Source organism: Culex quinquefasciatus, chromosome 1, assembly GCF_015732765.1.
Source record: "Culex quinquefasciatus strain JHB chromosome 1, VPISU_Cqui_1.0_pri_paternal, whole genome shotgun sequence".
Lineage (NCBI taxonomy): Eukaryota > Metazoa > Arthropoda > Insecta > Diptera > Culicidae > Culex > Culex quinquefasciatus.
Genome location: NC_051861.1, coordinates 129,411,775 through 129,429,263, shown reverse-complemented (window position 1 = coordinate 129,429,263; position 17,489 = coordinate 129,411,775).

The window sequence follows — 17,489 nt, the reverse complement described above, 5'->3', positions numbered from 1 at the left end:
CATTGCTAACCACCCTTATGCCAGATGGTTAAACCATTTGTGAGATAGTAAAAATTCATGCCAACCATATAAATACCATTTTTAAAATAGTAGTCAAACATTTTTGGAAATGGTAGTAACAATATAGTTTAAAGTTCAATTACCATATGAAAAAAAGTTTTTATATGGTACTTTTTTATGCGGGCCGGAACCAATTTACTGTTTGCAAAATGATACCAAGAAGTGGCAAGTATTGTAATCGATCTATAATTTATTTTGTCAGGATTAAAAAAATGACTCGAACTTTTGAGGCATTCGAAGTCAACAAATCTTAAGATACAAAGATACATAATCTCGGAACTTCCATTCGGTTGTTCATCTGTTCACAAAATTCCACCCACTTCTGACGCAATTTTTCGTCACGTGGAAAATAAAAAAAAGCATCTTTTGGCCACCCATCGTTTAGTCTACGAACAAAACTTGCGCGTAGCACTTTATTTTTCAGCAAAAACTTTAACATCAACAGATCCAAAACAAGTCACTTCAGCAGCAAAAAAAAGTCACGCTTGAGCTTGAACAAAGCCTTCTACTTTGTTTATGTTTACAGCAGTAGTGCACTTGTATTAGTGAGGAGCAGTTGGGAGCATTCGAAAATCACGTTACGCATTCTGTCTTTTCAGCAACCAGGTTTCAACATTGCAATGGAAAAAGTGTTTTAAAATGCATTAAAACAAAGTTCAAGTTCAGTAAAAGTCAGGAGGTCAGGACTTGTTATCAAAACATCCAGAGAAGTCACCCCGGAATTAAAACTAAGAATTGTTAACGTAAATATTTTTCTAAACACTATTGAAAAAACTTTTTTTTCCAAAATAGTGCATGGCCTTTGTGTGGCCTACCCCAGTACATGTTTTAAAAATAATAATCTTGAGAAAAACCTTACCTGTTGGGAAATATTCGAAAAACAAATTGAAATCCTATCAAAGTCACCCCGGTTTACGGTAATTGTTATAATAACACTAAATAATATGAGAGATTTGTTCGAAAAATAACTCAGTTTGTTATCAAAAATTAGTACAAGAAAATCCATAACAGAGAAATTATAACAAATTCAATGATTAAACCTACCTTTTCCAGTTAAAGAAATTCCCATTGAACAAACAACTATGAGAATTTTAAATGTGATTTTATTGAGAAAGTATGAGGCCTGAATTCTATTTTAGAATGCATGATGCAGGTAGCAAAACGAAAGGGTCCATTCAAATATTACGTAAAAAAAAAGATTTCCAGTCTGTCATGGAAGTTTGAATTTGTACAATATTGTTAGTGTAAGTAGAAAGTTTAATAATGGTTCAGGCCTGAATTTTGAAAAAATGATCTTTAGTACCATAATCTAATTGCAGGCCAGTTTAGAAAATTTTGATATTTGGGTCATCAGATCTGAAAGGGTTAAACACTGGCCCAGAAATTCAGGGGAAAAAAATTTGCTTCTGTTTAGGTTCAGAAGATTGAATTGAGTAAAAATTGCTTTATTAAAATTTTATGTTTTAAGTTCAACATTTATTTCTGTATCGTCATCTGGGGTGAATCGGAACTACAGTCTGAATAGGGACAGCACGTTTTAGAGCAGTTATGAGCTTCTAATTTGGGAATGGATGTACACATTTTGTTGCTCTGAGTCTTGTCTATCCGAAACCACTCAAAAATATCAAAATATTAAACTGCAACATTGTTAAAACCAATTCGCCCCATTTGTCCCGATTCGCCTCAGATGACGGTACCCTAGATTTCTGATAATATTGCATAATCTTCAAAAAAAAACTAATTTTATATAATTGAACAAAATACAAATCAATCAATTTATAATGAAACCAAATCAGCTTGAGCTTGTTTTAAAATTATTATTTTTCATTAAAATTATCAACCCTATTAGCCATTTCAAATCATAAGATTTTTGGTCCGTAACTCCTACTGAAATCACGGGGCAAAAGAATTATTGACTAAAATTTGCTGGAAAAAAATGTAAATCGATTATAAACTAATCAAAACAAACACTGCAAAACGCTTAATCAAGATTTTTTTACACAAATAAGAACTTATTTGACTTTTAACGAATTTTGAATTTTATGATTACAGAGCGTTGAACTTCGGGAAAAATAATGCTATCATAAATTCATAGATATCTAAAAAGTTTTTTAATGGTAGCGTAACTGTGTGTAGTATTTTGTGATAATTTTTGTTTCGAGAATAAAAAAAACAAGCTTGAAATTTTATATTTTGTTTCGTTTCACCGAGCACTCAGTATTTTTTTTCCAATTTCTGTGGAACTCTGCGACGAAATCTGAGTTTGTCATCGATTGTCGAAATTTGAGCAAAATCGATACAAAATAAAATCTATCGGCTTAGAGGTTTTTAGATTTTGCTCTGTATGAAAACCGATAATAAAAAGTCGAGTTTTCAGATTCTATCAAAGATGGGTTCTATACGTTTATTTTGTAAAACAAACTCGAGAGTTTATTTTTACGGTTCTCGGTTTAGATCAGTATTTTTATCGAACAAATCTACAAAATCGTCAAAGCGGCTCCGATTTGTTAGAAAATTTCACCAGGGCTATATTTTGACCCAAAAAAGAAGCCTGCTTTGATTGGAAACTAAAAAAATATTTTATAAAAATGATCGATTTTCATTCAAGGCCAAAAACAACAACAAAATGCACTATTTTTGCATAGAATGTTCAGATCGATACAAGGATTTTTTTGCAAAATGGATCACGCTATTGCATCAAGTTGACACAATCTTCAAGATTTGATGCTATAAAAATCAAGAATTAGTTTGTTCTTGATTTTTGTCTAGAATCAATTTTTGAGAAAAAATGTTTAAAAGCAAAAAGAATTTATTTAAACGTTATAACTATATTTTTTGTTCATCTATGGAACTCATAGTTTTGCTTAAATTTAAATTTTATGAAAAAGAACAATCCTGAAGACAAAACTTAAAATTTTTAATAATGAATAAAATCGTGCAATCAAATGATATCAAAGAGAAGATTTTTTTCCGAAATATAAAACATAATTTGTAGTAAAAAATGCCACATTTCACTATTTTTATTTTTTGTCTGGTTTTTATTTTAACTTTCAACAACATCAAAAAAATTATTTTGAATTTCTGAATTCTAAAAGCTAAAATGTAATTTCTTCTTTCAACTCCCTGGCCTAGAAAAAATACCAAATTTGATTTTTGAACCCCCTGAATTTACAATTTTTTAAACCATTTGAATGACATTCAAAGGAAGATCAGATCAAGATCTGAATTTGAATAATCGAAATGACAGAATGATTGATTTGTTCAAATATTGATTTCAAAATGTTAATCATAAAGATAATGCCGGAAACCGGACGATGACAGGTTGAAGATTTTTCTGCAGAATGAAAAACACGAACTAAATATTAACGGAATCATATGAATCATACTGAGCTCAATAGAGAATTGTTCAGAGAAGAGAAGGTTTTATAACTACAATTACAACGCGCACTGACTTATTTTAGTACTATCAAAGTTTCAGTGAATATAGGTTCGAATCAGAAAGCGGATTGAATCATCGGATTCTTTGGACAATTTTACTCTAAGAACAGTTAAAATTAGTTTCTAGACAGTAGAACAATTTCCTATGTGAATTTGGATTTTTTTAATCGTGCTACAAATTCGGTTTACCACACTACATGTTTCAAAAATCTACAACTTTACACAAGTCTTACCGATCGAATAATATCAGAAAAATAAATTGAAATCCTATCATTTTCACCCCGATTGACGGTAACTTAAATTTATTTACAATGAAAAAAACAAGGAATTACTAAAAACTTATGCATTTGCAGTTACTCGTTTGATGATTTGGATTACTAATTGCTCCAAAAGTAGCACTTTATTCTGCATAAATGCAGTAGCAATAAATTATTCGGGTGCTTCCCCCTCCCCGTTAATCCCACATGTTGCTGCAACTCTTGTCGACTTTAATCGGGGTACGAACCGAGTGTGTGACAACTTTATAGACTAAAGATTTATGTCACAATTTAATCTTCTCCTCTCTTCACTGTCTTTCACACTTTCAGCAGAATTTGCATTCACGCAGATGATTCACCCTGGAAAAAACATGACTTTTTTTTGTGTGTGAATTTATCGTCGACTGTGATGACTGTGTTTCAGACTGTACGTAAATTTAGATAAAAGTAATGAAACATCAGCTTCCAACCATCCTCGACGACGACGACGATGGCGGCATTGTCAATATCAACCGTTCGGGGTACAAATGGCCGTAATCCGTCTTGTTTTGGGACTAGAAACGTCATGCTGGTGTTTCGATTTGGTCACGCGCACTGTCTTCTAACCTTCACCCATCGAAATCTGTTTCAATTAGGCTGAAACCGGGCGAGATATCACAGCAAGACTCCGGGCGCCGCCGTTCAAATAACCGTTATTTCTTGCTTTTCTGAAGGGAGGGTGGTTGAAAGAGGGCTTAATTTGAATATCATTATGGATATTATGTCACATTATGCCACTTTCAAATGTTAATCTAGAGAAACATCCGACAGATTATTTCATTTGTACTATCTAATCAATCAAACAATCTCTACAAATCTACCGTTTAGATTCACTGCCCTCGTGTCGTGCCAAAAGCAACAAAGTATCAGGTTTCTTCCTTTCCCTCGAATCTCTCAACTATGCTGCCTTTGTGTACGTTTTATGTTGTTTGTTCCTTTTACAGCATCATTCTGTTATGCTTTTCAATCAACATATGCTTCCGTTGTTTCTTGTTTTTCTTGTTTTTTTTTTGTTTTTTTTTTGCTTCCGAATCATGTTGAAAACAAGATCAGCTGTAATGCATTACGAAAAAAGTCTTTTAAATACAAAAAAAATCTTTCATTCTACGAGACACAATTTTGATCAAATTTTCGCGCCAAATGCGTGACTCAAATTGTCAACTCTGCGTGTCTCGTCTGTAGAGCAGATCGCTGGCGACGTCGCCGCGTTATCTTGTTTGTTTCTCTTTTAGAATTCCGCGAAATACATAAATTTATTCACCGAGTGTTGTAGTACGTACTGCTATCGCTGTAAGGTAAATAAATTACGTAAATGTTTGAACGAACTCAACGCGTGATACAAAGTAAAAGTAATTGGATTGGAAGGTTTCTTAGTTTTCAAATAACTTCAAAGTCAATTATAGATTATTTTTACTAAAATTCAAAATTACTAAAAAAAATACAATAATGACAAAAAAAACTTGCCAAAATGACCAAAACGACCAGAACGACCAAAACAACGAAAATGTCAAATATTACCAAAATTATCAAAGTTAAAAAAATCTCCAAAATAACAAACATGATCAAAATCATCGAAATGATCAAAATGATCAAAATGATCAAAATGATCGAAATGATTAAAATGATCAGAATGATCAAAATGATTAAAATGATCAAAATGATTGACAAAATTGACAAAATTGACAAAATTGACAAAATTGACAAAATTGACAAAATTGACAAAATTGACAAAATTGACAAAATTGACAAAATTGACAAAATTGACAAAATTGACAAAATTGACAAAATTGACAAAATTGACAAAATTGACAAAATTGACAAAATTGACAAAATTGACAAAATTGACAAAATTGACAAAATTTACAAAATTGACAAAATTGACAAAATTGACAAAATTGACAAAATTGACAAAATTGACAAAATTGACAAAATTGACAAAATTGACAAAATTGACAAAATTGACAAAATGGACAAAATTGACAAAATTGACAAAATTGACAAAATTGACAAAATTGACAAAATTGACAAAATTGACAAAATTGACAAAATGGACAAAATTGACAAAATTGACAAAATTTACAAAATTGACAAAATTGACAAAATTGACAAAATTTACAAAATTTACAAAATTTACAAAATTTACAAAATTGACAAAATTGACAAAATTGACAAAATGGACAAAATTGACGAAATTGACAAAATTGACAAAATTGACAAAATGGACAAAATTGACAAAATTGACAAAATTGACCAAATTGGCGAAATTGGCGAAATGTAGCAACAACTGTCAAACATGTGTGGTGAATTCATAATGCTATGGTGAGTTTCCGAATATTAACATTTATGATCAATTTCAAATGAAATTTACGTTTGTTTGTCTGTGTTTTGCTATTGTGACTATAAATGTCCTGGAAATCGATCGCAAAATTGAACAGAAAGTGGAGCAAGGACAATTTATTACATTGCAAGTACAATGAACTTTCCACCCCTACGAAAATATAAACATTTGCTCAAACTGCTTCCAAATCCATTCATAAGCTTACTTCTTTCCCCTTTTGCCACTAGAATTGCCCATTTTGCCATTCTCAATTCCATTTCGTCTCTCATTTGACCCAGTTTATCGCATTTACTTTTGGCAAATCGAACTTGCCCTCTCAACTCTTCCAACGGATTTTCGCAGTTTCGTCATCGCACCACACTGCAGATGCAGTGCAGATGGCCTGTTTCCTTTTGTCTGCAGAGAAATAGAGAGTTTTTAGATTTGCAGTTTGTATGCTTCCTTTTGTAACCCAACCATGTGCGATGAAATTTCTTCAATCAAACGTTTTGTTTTCTTCACATTCAAAAATTTCATCTTGAAGAATGTGTTTAGATTAATGGGTGCATGTGAGTCTGCACTGCCTGTCTGTTTTTCGAGAAAATGACGAAACGACGTCATACAAAAACGTATAATTAGTCTCGATTTCCTTTGGTTGATTCGTTTTTTTTTCGGGATGGTTTGTTTAAAAGCTGCAGACGAATAATAGCCTGAAAGTTTTGTTTTTGCTTTCTGGACAAAAAGTAGGTGAATGCCGGTGCCATCGTGTCTGGAATTCAAAACTAGCCAGTAAGAGAATGACCAAAATAGATTCTCCACACTCTTCCGCTTGTTTTTGCTGTTGCAAAATGTTATGAAAATCGATAGACACTCGACATTTGGCACTGAACAAACTTCTCAGAGAGGGAATCCTGTGCAATGCGCCGAGAGGTAGGCAATCCGCAGTACGCGCGCGAGCACTTGACACCGGTTGGTATGGGAATGACCCCCGAATGTATGTCACTTTGTAAGGCGCTTGCAAAATTTCGATGATTTCACACTATTTTGATAGTTTGGCGCCAGCGTGGGAGCCGAAAATATGATTCCAACACCTGCTTCGAAAACCTTTGATCAAAAATTCGGGACAATTTCGCTCGGGCCACAGTAAACACATGTTGTCGAAATTGAATCGTTCAATTTTAAGGTTTCCCCATTTCCCGTGGCGCAATGCTCAACCTTGAAATCTGGGCGTTTTGTTTATTCACACGTTTGGTTTCAATTATTACCCACATGGTGGTAATTTTAGACAGTGACAGTTACACCGCAATTGTGGGAGTAATTTGCTGTAAAAATACACCCGCCTTGCGTAATGGTTGTAAATTTGCCGAAAATAACAAATTGTCTTATTTCTAGAGAAAAGTGATTTCATATAAGGTGAGACATTTTAGAATGAGTAAGTCAAAATGATAAATATTTGAGCTGTTTAAATTTGCATAAATATTGAGACAACATTTTACCAACACAAAAGTGACTAATTTCACCTTGTTAAGTCATACCATACCTTCTTGCTAATTCATGTAACGAGTCACCGTAACCGTCACGAGTTGGCGCAAATAATAATAAAAAAAAATCACAGTCCATTCAGCTGTCCCGGCTGACATCATATTTGAAGTATAGATAAATTTATGTTTATTTTTCAAACCCGCGCGGACGACCGACGATCGTCAATATATGTGCTAATTTTGCGCGCGAAGATCGATCGCGATCGGGTTCTAGTGTCAATAAACACCAATCTGTTGTATTTTTTTTAACTTTGGTTTGAGTTAACCCTTTGGTTATTTTCTAAAACAAAAAGAGTTTTAGTGTTTTTTTTTTTTTCAATTGAAATGTCAAACTTCAAAAGTTATTATATAAATTGGAATTAGCTGAAATATTTTCAATACTTACGGAAATATCAATTATATAAAAATAATTATAATTTATGATGAAATAAATTCAAGAATTGGCAACACTATTTAAAGTCGTTGAGCACACACTTACATCATTAAAGCATATTTCAAATCATCATCATAACATATTTCAAATTTTGAAAACATTTATTTAAAAAATCATATTTTTAAGAAATATTGTTTGAAGAATTGGCAAAAAAAAATAAAGTTTGATTTTCGTAAAACTGACCTTGCTAGAGAGTTGTTCAAAGTAGCTCAAAAAGTAGTTTTCAACAATTTTGAAAAGTTTTGAAACTTATTTAACTTTGGTATACTAAATCTATTTTGGAAGCTAATTGCATCTACTTTTTTTTTGCAACGGCCTCAATATCATTATTTTAATAATCTCAAAGTGTCAAGTTTTTCTCAATAACAATTAGTTAAATCGAAAACGGCCTGCATCATCGAATGCTTTAGTATAAATTTGTTTTGAGTTATGAGAAATTCCATCTTATATAGGGAATCGGTTGTAACCGAACTTCTCCGATTTCAATAAATTTTGTAGACATGTTATCTCACGCTCATATATATAGGAGCAATTCTCTACGAAATCGATCTTTTTTCTTCAATTTTAATTTTCGTATTTTTTAATCCGACTGAAACTTTTTTGGTGCCTTCGGTATGCCCAAAGAAGCCATTTTGCATCATTAGTTTGTTCATATAATTTTCCATACAAATTTGGCAGCTGTCCATACAAAATTGATGTATGAAAATTCAAAAATCTGTATCTTTTGAAGGAATTTTTTGATCGATTTGGTGTCTTCGGCAAAGTTGTAGGTATGGATACGGACTACACTGGAAAAAAATGATACACGGTAAAAAAATTTGGTGATTTTTTAGTTAACTTTATCACTAAAACTTGATTTGCAAAAACACTATTTTTATTTTTTTATTTTGATATGTTTTAGAGGACATAAAATGCCAACTTTTCAGAAATTTCCAGGTTGTGCAAAAATCATTGACCGAGTTATGAATTTTTTATCAATACTGATTTTTCAAAAATCGAAATTTTGGTCGAAAAAATTTTTCAACATCATTTTTCGATGTAAAATTGAATTTGCAATCAAAAAGTACTTCAGTGAAATTTTGATAAAGTGCACCGTTTTCAAGTTATAGCCATTTTTATGTAACTTTTTTCAAAATAGTCGCAGTTTTTCATTTTTAAAAATTAGTGCACATGTTTGCACACTTTTGAAAAAAATATTTTTGAAAAGCTGAGAAAATTCTCTATATTTTGCTTCTTCGGACTTTGTTGATACGACCTTTAGTTGCTGAGATATTGCAATGCAAAGGTCTAAAAACAGGAAAATTGATGTTTTCTAAGTCTCACCCAAAAAACCCACCATTTTTCAATGTCGATATCTCAGCAACTAATGGTCCGATTTTCAATGCTAATATATGGAACATTTGTGAAATTTTCTGATCTTTTCGAAAACAATATTTTCAAAATTTTCGAATCAAGACTAACATTTTAAAAGGGCGTAATATTGAATGTTTGGCCTTTTTGAAATGTTAGTCTTGATTTGAAAATTTTGAAAATATTGTTTTCGAAAAGATAAGAAAATTTCACAAATATTTCATATATTAACATTGAAAATCGGACCATTAGTTGCTGAGATATCGACATTGAAAAATGGTGGGCTGTTTGGGTGAGACTTAGAAAACATCAATTTTCCTGTTTTTGAACCTTTGCATTGCAATATCTCAGCAACTAAGGGTCGTATCAACAAAGTCCGAAGAAGCAAAATATAGAGAATTTTCTCAGATTTTCAAAAATATTTTTTTCAAAGGTGGGCAAACATGTGCACTAATTTAAAAAAATGAAAAACTGCGACTATTTTGAAAAAAGTTACATAAAAATGGCTGTAACTTGAAAACGATGCACTTTATCAAAATTTCACTGAAGTACTTTTTGATTGCAAATTTGATTTTACATCGAAAAATGAAGTTGAAAAATTTTTGCGACCAAAATTTCGATTTTTTGAAAAAATCAGTATTGATTAAAAAATTCATAACTCGCTCAAAAATTTTTTGCACAACCTGGAAATTTCTGAAAAGTTTGCATTTTATGTTCTCTAAAACATATCAAAAAATAAAAAAAAATAAAAATAGTGTTTTTTTGCAAATCAAGTTTTAGTGATAAAAAGTTAAATAAAAAAATCACCAAATTTTTTTACCGTGTATCATTTTTTTCCAGTGTAGTCCGTATCCATACCTACAACTTTGCCGAAGACACCAAATCGATCAAAAAATTCCTTCAAAAGATACAGAATTTTGAATTTTCAAACATCATTTTTGTATGGACAGCTGCCAAATTTGTATGGACAATTATATGGAAAAACTAATGATGCAAAATGGCTTCTTTGGACATACCGAAGGCACCAAAAAAGTTTCAGTCGGATTAAAAAATACAAAAAAAATCGAATGACCGAAATCCTAGAGAACTGCTCATAGGCAATTTTTGAGTATATGGAGCCAGTTGCACTCGAGAATAATATTTTAGAAGTGCGTAAGTTCTTTAAATAATGTTGAATATCATGATTTAAATATTGTTGTAACTCTAAGCCAAATCAAAAAGTAGTCACAGGCAAACTTATAGGAAATTGGACAGGCTACACTGGAAGAAAATAACACTCCACTTCTATGAGATTAATTTTTTAAGGTCAAATTTGAATGAGAGCGTACAATTTTTTTCGCTCAAAAAATACACTTTTAGGTGTGGTTCGAAAATTTGTGAAAGTTCTTTGCAGCACCCCTTTTGGACCGACATTTCTGTTGACACCTTTCGGTGCCTTGGCGCCACGTTGTGGTACACAGAAAAAAATGATGGTAATATTCATCAGGAAATTATGACAGATTTTGTGTCAAAAAAAAGTGTAATATTGCATCAGGAACTGATTAATTTTCATCATATTTTGATGATTTTCATCAGGTTCACATTATTACACATTTTTTATGTAATATTACATAAAAAGAGGTAAAATTCAGCATACCAAATTTTCAACTTTTCAAAATTTAACTTTTTTTTCTGTGTTGATAATTTTACAGTGTAATAAACAGGGTTGCTACCACGGTTGCTACACAGAAAAAAAAGTTACATAAAAAATGTGTAAAAAGGTGAACCTGATTAATAATCACCGAAAGCTGATGAAAATTCACCAGTTCCTGATGCAATATTACACATTTTTTTGACACAAAATCTGTCATCATTTCCTGATGAATATTACCATCATTTTTTTTCTGTATACCACAACGTGGCGCCACCGTCTTTAAAGAGAAAATGATACAGGTTTTTCAGATGAGTTTCAATACTGTGAATGTTTTATAAATTAAAAAGAAAATGCAGCTGAGGGTTAACTGTGATAGTTGTTTGATTTGTGGCACGGCCAAAGTTAGCTTTTTTTTTCGCTGTCTTCACTATTTGCCGATGAGAATTAGTCGTCGACGAAGGCAAATGTTTACTCCTTGACACCATCATCAGCGTGATTGGATTTTTACGATACAGTTCAATGGGAAATGGGTTGTCACGAGGCGAGTGTTTGCTGGTGTTTGGGAATTGGGATTAATTTATTGGTGTTTGAATATGAGGCTTCCGGTGTTTGGAAATTTGTGTATGAACTTACAGTTTTGAAAGAGTCAAAATAATATTTAGATTTTTTTCAATGTTTGAATGGCGTACCAAAATCTTAAAAAGATTAGCTTTACAGTCCTGACTCAATTATCTAAAGCCTTGATTTTTCGAAGGTTTCTTAGGATCTTCAATTAATCGAATTATTCAATACAATCCAGACTTGATTATCAATAGGCTTTGGAGAAGTTTAACTTCGGATAATCGATTCACAACAATTTATTTTTGATTTGATTGTTGAGCTTACATTTCACCTCCGAAATGGCGGTGATGGAATATTGAGAAAATGAATTTTGTAATTTAAAAGGTATTCAACTACAGTCCAGACTCGATTATCCGAAGCCTCGATTATCCGAAGTTTCGATCATCCGAAGGTTTGTATGGGACTTCGGATAATCGAATCACGAACTAAAAAAATGTTTTTCGTATTTTTTAATTTTCTTGTTTTTAACATAAAATTTGAGTTCTACGACCCCATTTTAGTCAAATTTGAGTTGTTGATTGCTTATTAATTTATTTATTTTTTTCAATATTTCATCACCGCCATTTTGGCCACCATTTTGGATTTAATTTTTTTAAATCATTTTAGCGTAGTTTAGGGGTCATACCTAAGCTCGACAATCAAAATTTAGACATCGAAAAAAAAATTTTTTTTTTAGTGATTCGATTATCCGAAATATCGATTATCCGAAGTGAAATTTTTCCGAGGCCTTCGGATAATCGAGTCTGGACTGTATTTAAATTTGATTTAAATGTGGTCGCAGAACTCGAATCAAACATGAAAAAAAAAGTTCGATTATCCGAAGTCCCAAAAACACTTCGGATAATCGAGGCTTCGGATAATCGAGTCTGGAAAGCAATTCATCAAAGTCAATTTTGGCCACCATCTTGGCTTTAAATTTTTTTAAACCACTCCAGAGCTCATTTTTTATGATTCGATTATCTACAGATTTGATCCGAAAATTTGATTATCCGAAGTGAAATGCTCTCGAGGACTTCGGATTGTTGAGTCTGGACTTTATAAGAGCAGCTCAAGGCAGCCGTGTTCAGTTCTCAAAACATAAAATTTCACCGTTTTCAATAGTTATGAATTTTTTTAATTTTTAAACTACTTTTAAAAAAAACCTCAATTTTCAGAGTGATACTTTCACCAAACACGTGCTTTAACCCGTATAGGCCTGGGTGAAATTGGAATCACTAAAATGGCCATAACTCAGCGAAAACTCAACCAATTTGCATACTTCTTTATTAGTTGGACTCGTTAGAATGTCTATTTTCCGAAAATGACCCGCAGAACCCGGAAATGTTCCGGTGGCCGGAGATATTCCGGTGGGTCACTGGGTCAAACAGAGTCAAAAATGGCCATTTTTGGGTCCCGCACTATTTTGTTAATAGAAATCTAGGAAAAAAAACACATTTTTTCATGTTACGATCTTTTTTCTACCAACAGACAATACTGACCATTGATTTTGCACCACCGGGGATGTTCCGGATTGAGCGGGCAGGTTCCCTACCCCGGGGGAACCGGTCAAGGGACGGTCAGAAATAAAACAATTTCAATCATGGCAATATGGGTGTCAAAGTTCATCATTTTCAAAATTTAGCTCAACCATGATCCCCAGAACCACTATTGGATCGATCTGGCCACTTTGGAACCGGTTCCCGGTACTCCGGTGGAACCCGGAATATGGCAATTTACGGGATTATTTCTGAATAATTTTTCACAGGCAATATGGGTGTCAAAGTTCATCATTTTCAAAACAAAGCTCATCCATGATCACCAAAACCACTTTTGGACCGATCTGGCCACTTTGGGACCGGTTCCCGGTACTCCGGTATTATTTCTGAATAATTTTTCACAGGCAATATGGGTGTCAAAGTTCATCATTATCAAATTTAGCTCATCCATGATCCCCAAAACCACTTTTGGATCGATCTGGCCACTTTGGGACCGGTTCCCGGTACTCCGGTGGAACCCGGAATATGGCAATTTACGGGATTATTTCTGAATAATTTTTGGCAGGGCAATATGGATGTCAAAGTTCATCATTTTCAAAATTTAGCTCATCCATGATCCCCAGAACCACTTTTGGATCGATCTGGCCACTTTGGGACCGGTTCCCGGTACTCCGGTGAAACCCGGAATAAGGCAAATTACGGGAATATTTCTGAACAATTTTTGACTGGACAATAAGGGTGTCAAAGTTCATCATTTTCAAAATTTAGCTCAACCATGATCCCCAGAACCACTTTTGGATCGATCTGGCCACTTTGGGACCGGTTCCCGGTACTCCGGTGGAACCCGGAATATGGCAATTTACGGGATTATTTCTGAATAATTTTTCACAGGCAATATGGGTGTCAAAGTTCATCATTTTCAAAACAAAGCTCATCCATGATCACCAAAACCACTTTTGGACCGATTTGGCCACTTTGGGACCGGTTCCCGGTACTCCGGTGGAACCCGAAATATGGCAAATTACGGGATTATTTCTGAATAATTTTTGGCAGGGCAATATGGGTGTCAAAGTTCATCATTATCAAAATTTAGCTCATCCATGATCCCCAAAACCACCAGATCGGTCCAAAGGTGGTTTTGGGGATCATAGATGAGCTTTGTTTTGAAAATGATGAACTTTGACACCCATATTGCCTGTGAAAAATTATTCAGAAATAATCCCGTAAATTGCCACATTCCGGGTTCCACCGGAGTACCGGGAACCGGTCCCAAAGTGGCCAGATCGATCCAAAAGTGGTTCTGGGGATCATGGATGAGCTTGATTTTGAAAATGATGAACTTTGACATTCATATTGCCCTGTCAAAAATTATTCAGAAATAATCCCGTAATTTGCCTTATTCCGGGTTTCACCGGAGTACCGGGAACCGGTTCTAAAGTGGCCAGATCGGTCCAAAGGTGGTTTTGGGGATCATGGTTGAGCTAAATTTTGAAAATGATGAACTTTGACACCCATATTGCCTGTGAAAAATTATTCAGAAATAATCCCGTAAATTGCCATATTCCGGGTTCCACCGGAGTACCGGGAACCGGTCCCAAAGTGGCCAGATCGATCCAAAAGTGGTTCTGGGGATCATGGATGAGCTTGATTTTGAAAATGATGAACTTTGACATTCATATTGCCCTGTCAAAAATTATTCAGAAATAATCCCGTAATTTGCCATATTCCGGGTTCTACCTGAGTACCGGGAACCGATCCCAAAGTGGCCAGATCGATTCAAAAGTGGTTCTGAGGATCATGGATGAGCTAAATTTTGAAAATGGTGAACTTTGACACCCATATTGCCCAGTCAAAAATTGTTCAGAAATAATCCCGTAATTTGCCTTATTCCGGGTTTCACCGGAGTACCGGGAACCGGTCCCAAAGTGGCCAGATTGGTCCAAAAGTGGTTTTGGTGATCATGGATGAGCTAAATTTTGAAAATGATGAACTTTGACATCAATATTGCCCTGTCAAAAATTATTCAGAAATAATCCCGTAATTTGCCATATTCCGGGTTCCACCGGAGTACCGGGAACCGGTTCCAAAGTGGCCAGATCGATCCAAAAGTGGTTCTGGGGATCATGGATGAGCTAAATTTTGAAAATGATGAACTTTGACATCCATATTGCCCTGCCAAAAATTATTCAGAAATAATCCCGTAAATTGCCATATTCCGGGTTCCACCGGAGTACCGGGAACCGGTTCCAAAGTGGCCAGATCGATCCAAAAGTGGTTCTGGGGATCATGGATGAGCTTGATTTGGAAAATGATGAACTTTGACATCCATATTGCCCTGTCAAAAATTATTCAGAAATAATCCCGTAATTTGCCATATTCCGGGTTCTACCTGAGTACCGGGAACCGGTCCCAAAGTGGCCAGATCGATCCAAAAGTGGTTTTGGGGATCATAGATGAGCTTTGTTTTGAAAATGATGAACTTTGACACCCATATTGCCTGTGAAAAATTATTCAGAAATAATCCCGTAAATTGCCATATTCCGGGTTCCACCGGAGTACCGGGAACCGGTCCCAAAGTGGCCAGATCGATCCAAAAGTGGTTCTGGGGATCATGGATGAGCTAAATTTTGAAAATGATGAACTTTGACATCCATATTGCCCTTTCAAAAATTATTCAGAAATAATCCCGTAATTTGCCATATTCCGGGTTCTACCTGAGTACCGGTAACCGGTCCCAAAGTGGCCAGATCGATCCAAAAGTGGTTTTGGGGATCATAGATGAGCTTTGTTTTGAAAATTATGAACTTTGACACCCATATTGCCTGTGAAAAATTATTCAGAAATAATCCCGTAAATTGCCATATTCCGGGTTCCACCGGAGTACCGGGAACCGGTCCCAAAGGGGCCAGATCGATCCAAAAGTGGTTCTGGGGATCATGGATGAGCTAAATTTTGAAAATGATGAACTTTGACATCCATATTGCCCTGTCAAAAATTATTCAGAAATAATCCCGTAATTTGCCATATTCCGGGTTCTACCGGTAACCGGTCCCAAAGTGGCCAGATCGATCCAAAAGTGGTTTTTGGGATCATGGATGAGCTTTGTTTTGAAAATGATGAACTTTGACACCCATATTGCCTGTGAAAAATTATTCAGAAATAATCCCGTAAATTGCCATATTCCGGGTTCCACCGGAGTACCGGGAACCGGTCCCAAAGTGGCCAGATCGATCCAAAAGTGGTTCTGGGGATCATGGATGAGCTAAATTTTGAAAATGATGAACTTTGACATCCATATTGCCCTGTCAAAAATTATTCAGAAATAATCCCGTAATTTGCCATATTCCGGGTTCTACCTGAGTACCGGGAACCGGTCCCAAAGTGGCCAGATCGATCCAAAAGTGGTTTTGGGGATCATAGATGAGCTTTGTTTTGAAAATGATGAACTTTGACACCCATATTGCCTATGAAAAATTATTCAGAAATAATCCCGTAAATTGCCATATTCCGGGTTCCACCGGAGTACCGGGAACCGGTCCCAAAGTGGCCAGATCGATCCAAAAGTGGTTCTGGGGATCATGGATGAGCTTGATTTGGAAAATGATGAACTTTGACACCCATATTGCCCAGTCAAAAATTGTTCAGAAATAATCCCGTAAATTGCCATATTCCGGGTTTCACCGGAGTACCGGGAACCGGTCCCAAAGTGGCCAGATCGATCCAAAAGTGGTTCTGGGGATCATGGATGAGCTTGATTTTGAAACTGATGAACTTTGACATCCATATTGCCCTGCCAAAAATTATTCAGAAATAATCCCGTAATTTGCATTATTCCGGGTTTCACCGGAGTACCGGGAACCGGTCCCAAAGTGGCCAGATCGATCCAATAGTGGTTCTGGGGATCATGGATGAGCTAAATTTTGAAAATGATGAACTTTGACACCCATATTGCCATGATTGAAATAGTTTTATTTCTGACCGTCCCTTGACCGGTTCCCCCGGGGTAGGGAACCTGCCCGCTCAATCCGGAACATCCCCGGTGGTGCAAAATCAATGGTCAGTATTGTCTGTTGGTAGAACAAAGATCGTAACATGAAAAAATGTGTTTGTTTCCTAGATTTCTGCTAACAAAATAGTGCGGGACCCAAAAATGGCCATTTTTGACTCTGTTTGACCCAGTGACCCACCGGAATATCTCCGGCCACCGGAACATTTCCGGGTTCTACGGGTCATTTTCGGAAAATAGACATTCTAACGAGTCCAACTAATAAAGAAGTATGCAAATTGGTTGAGTTTTCGCTGAGTTATGGCCATTTTAGTGATTC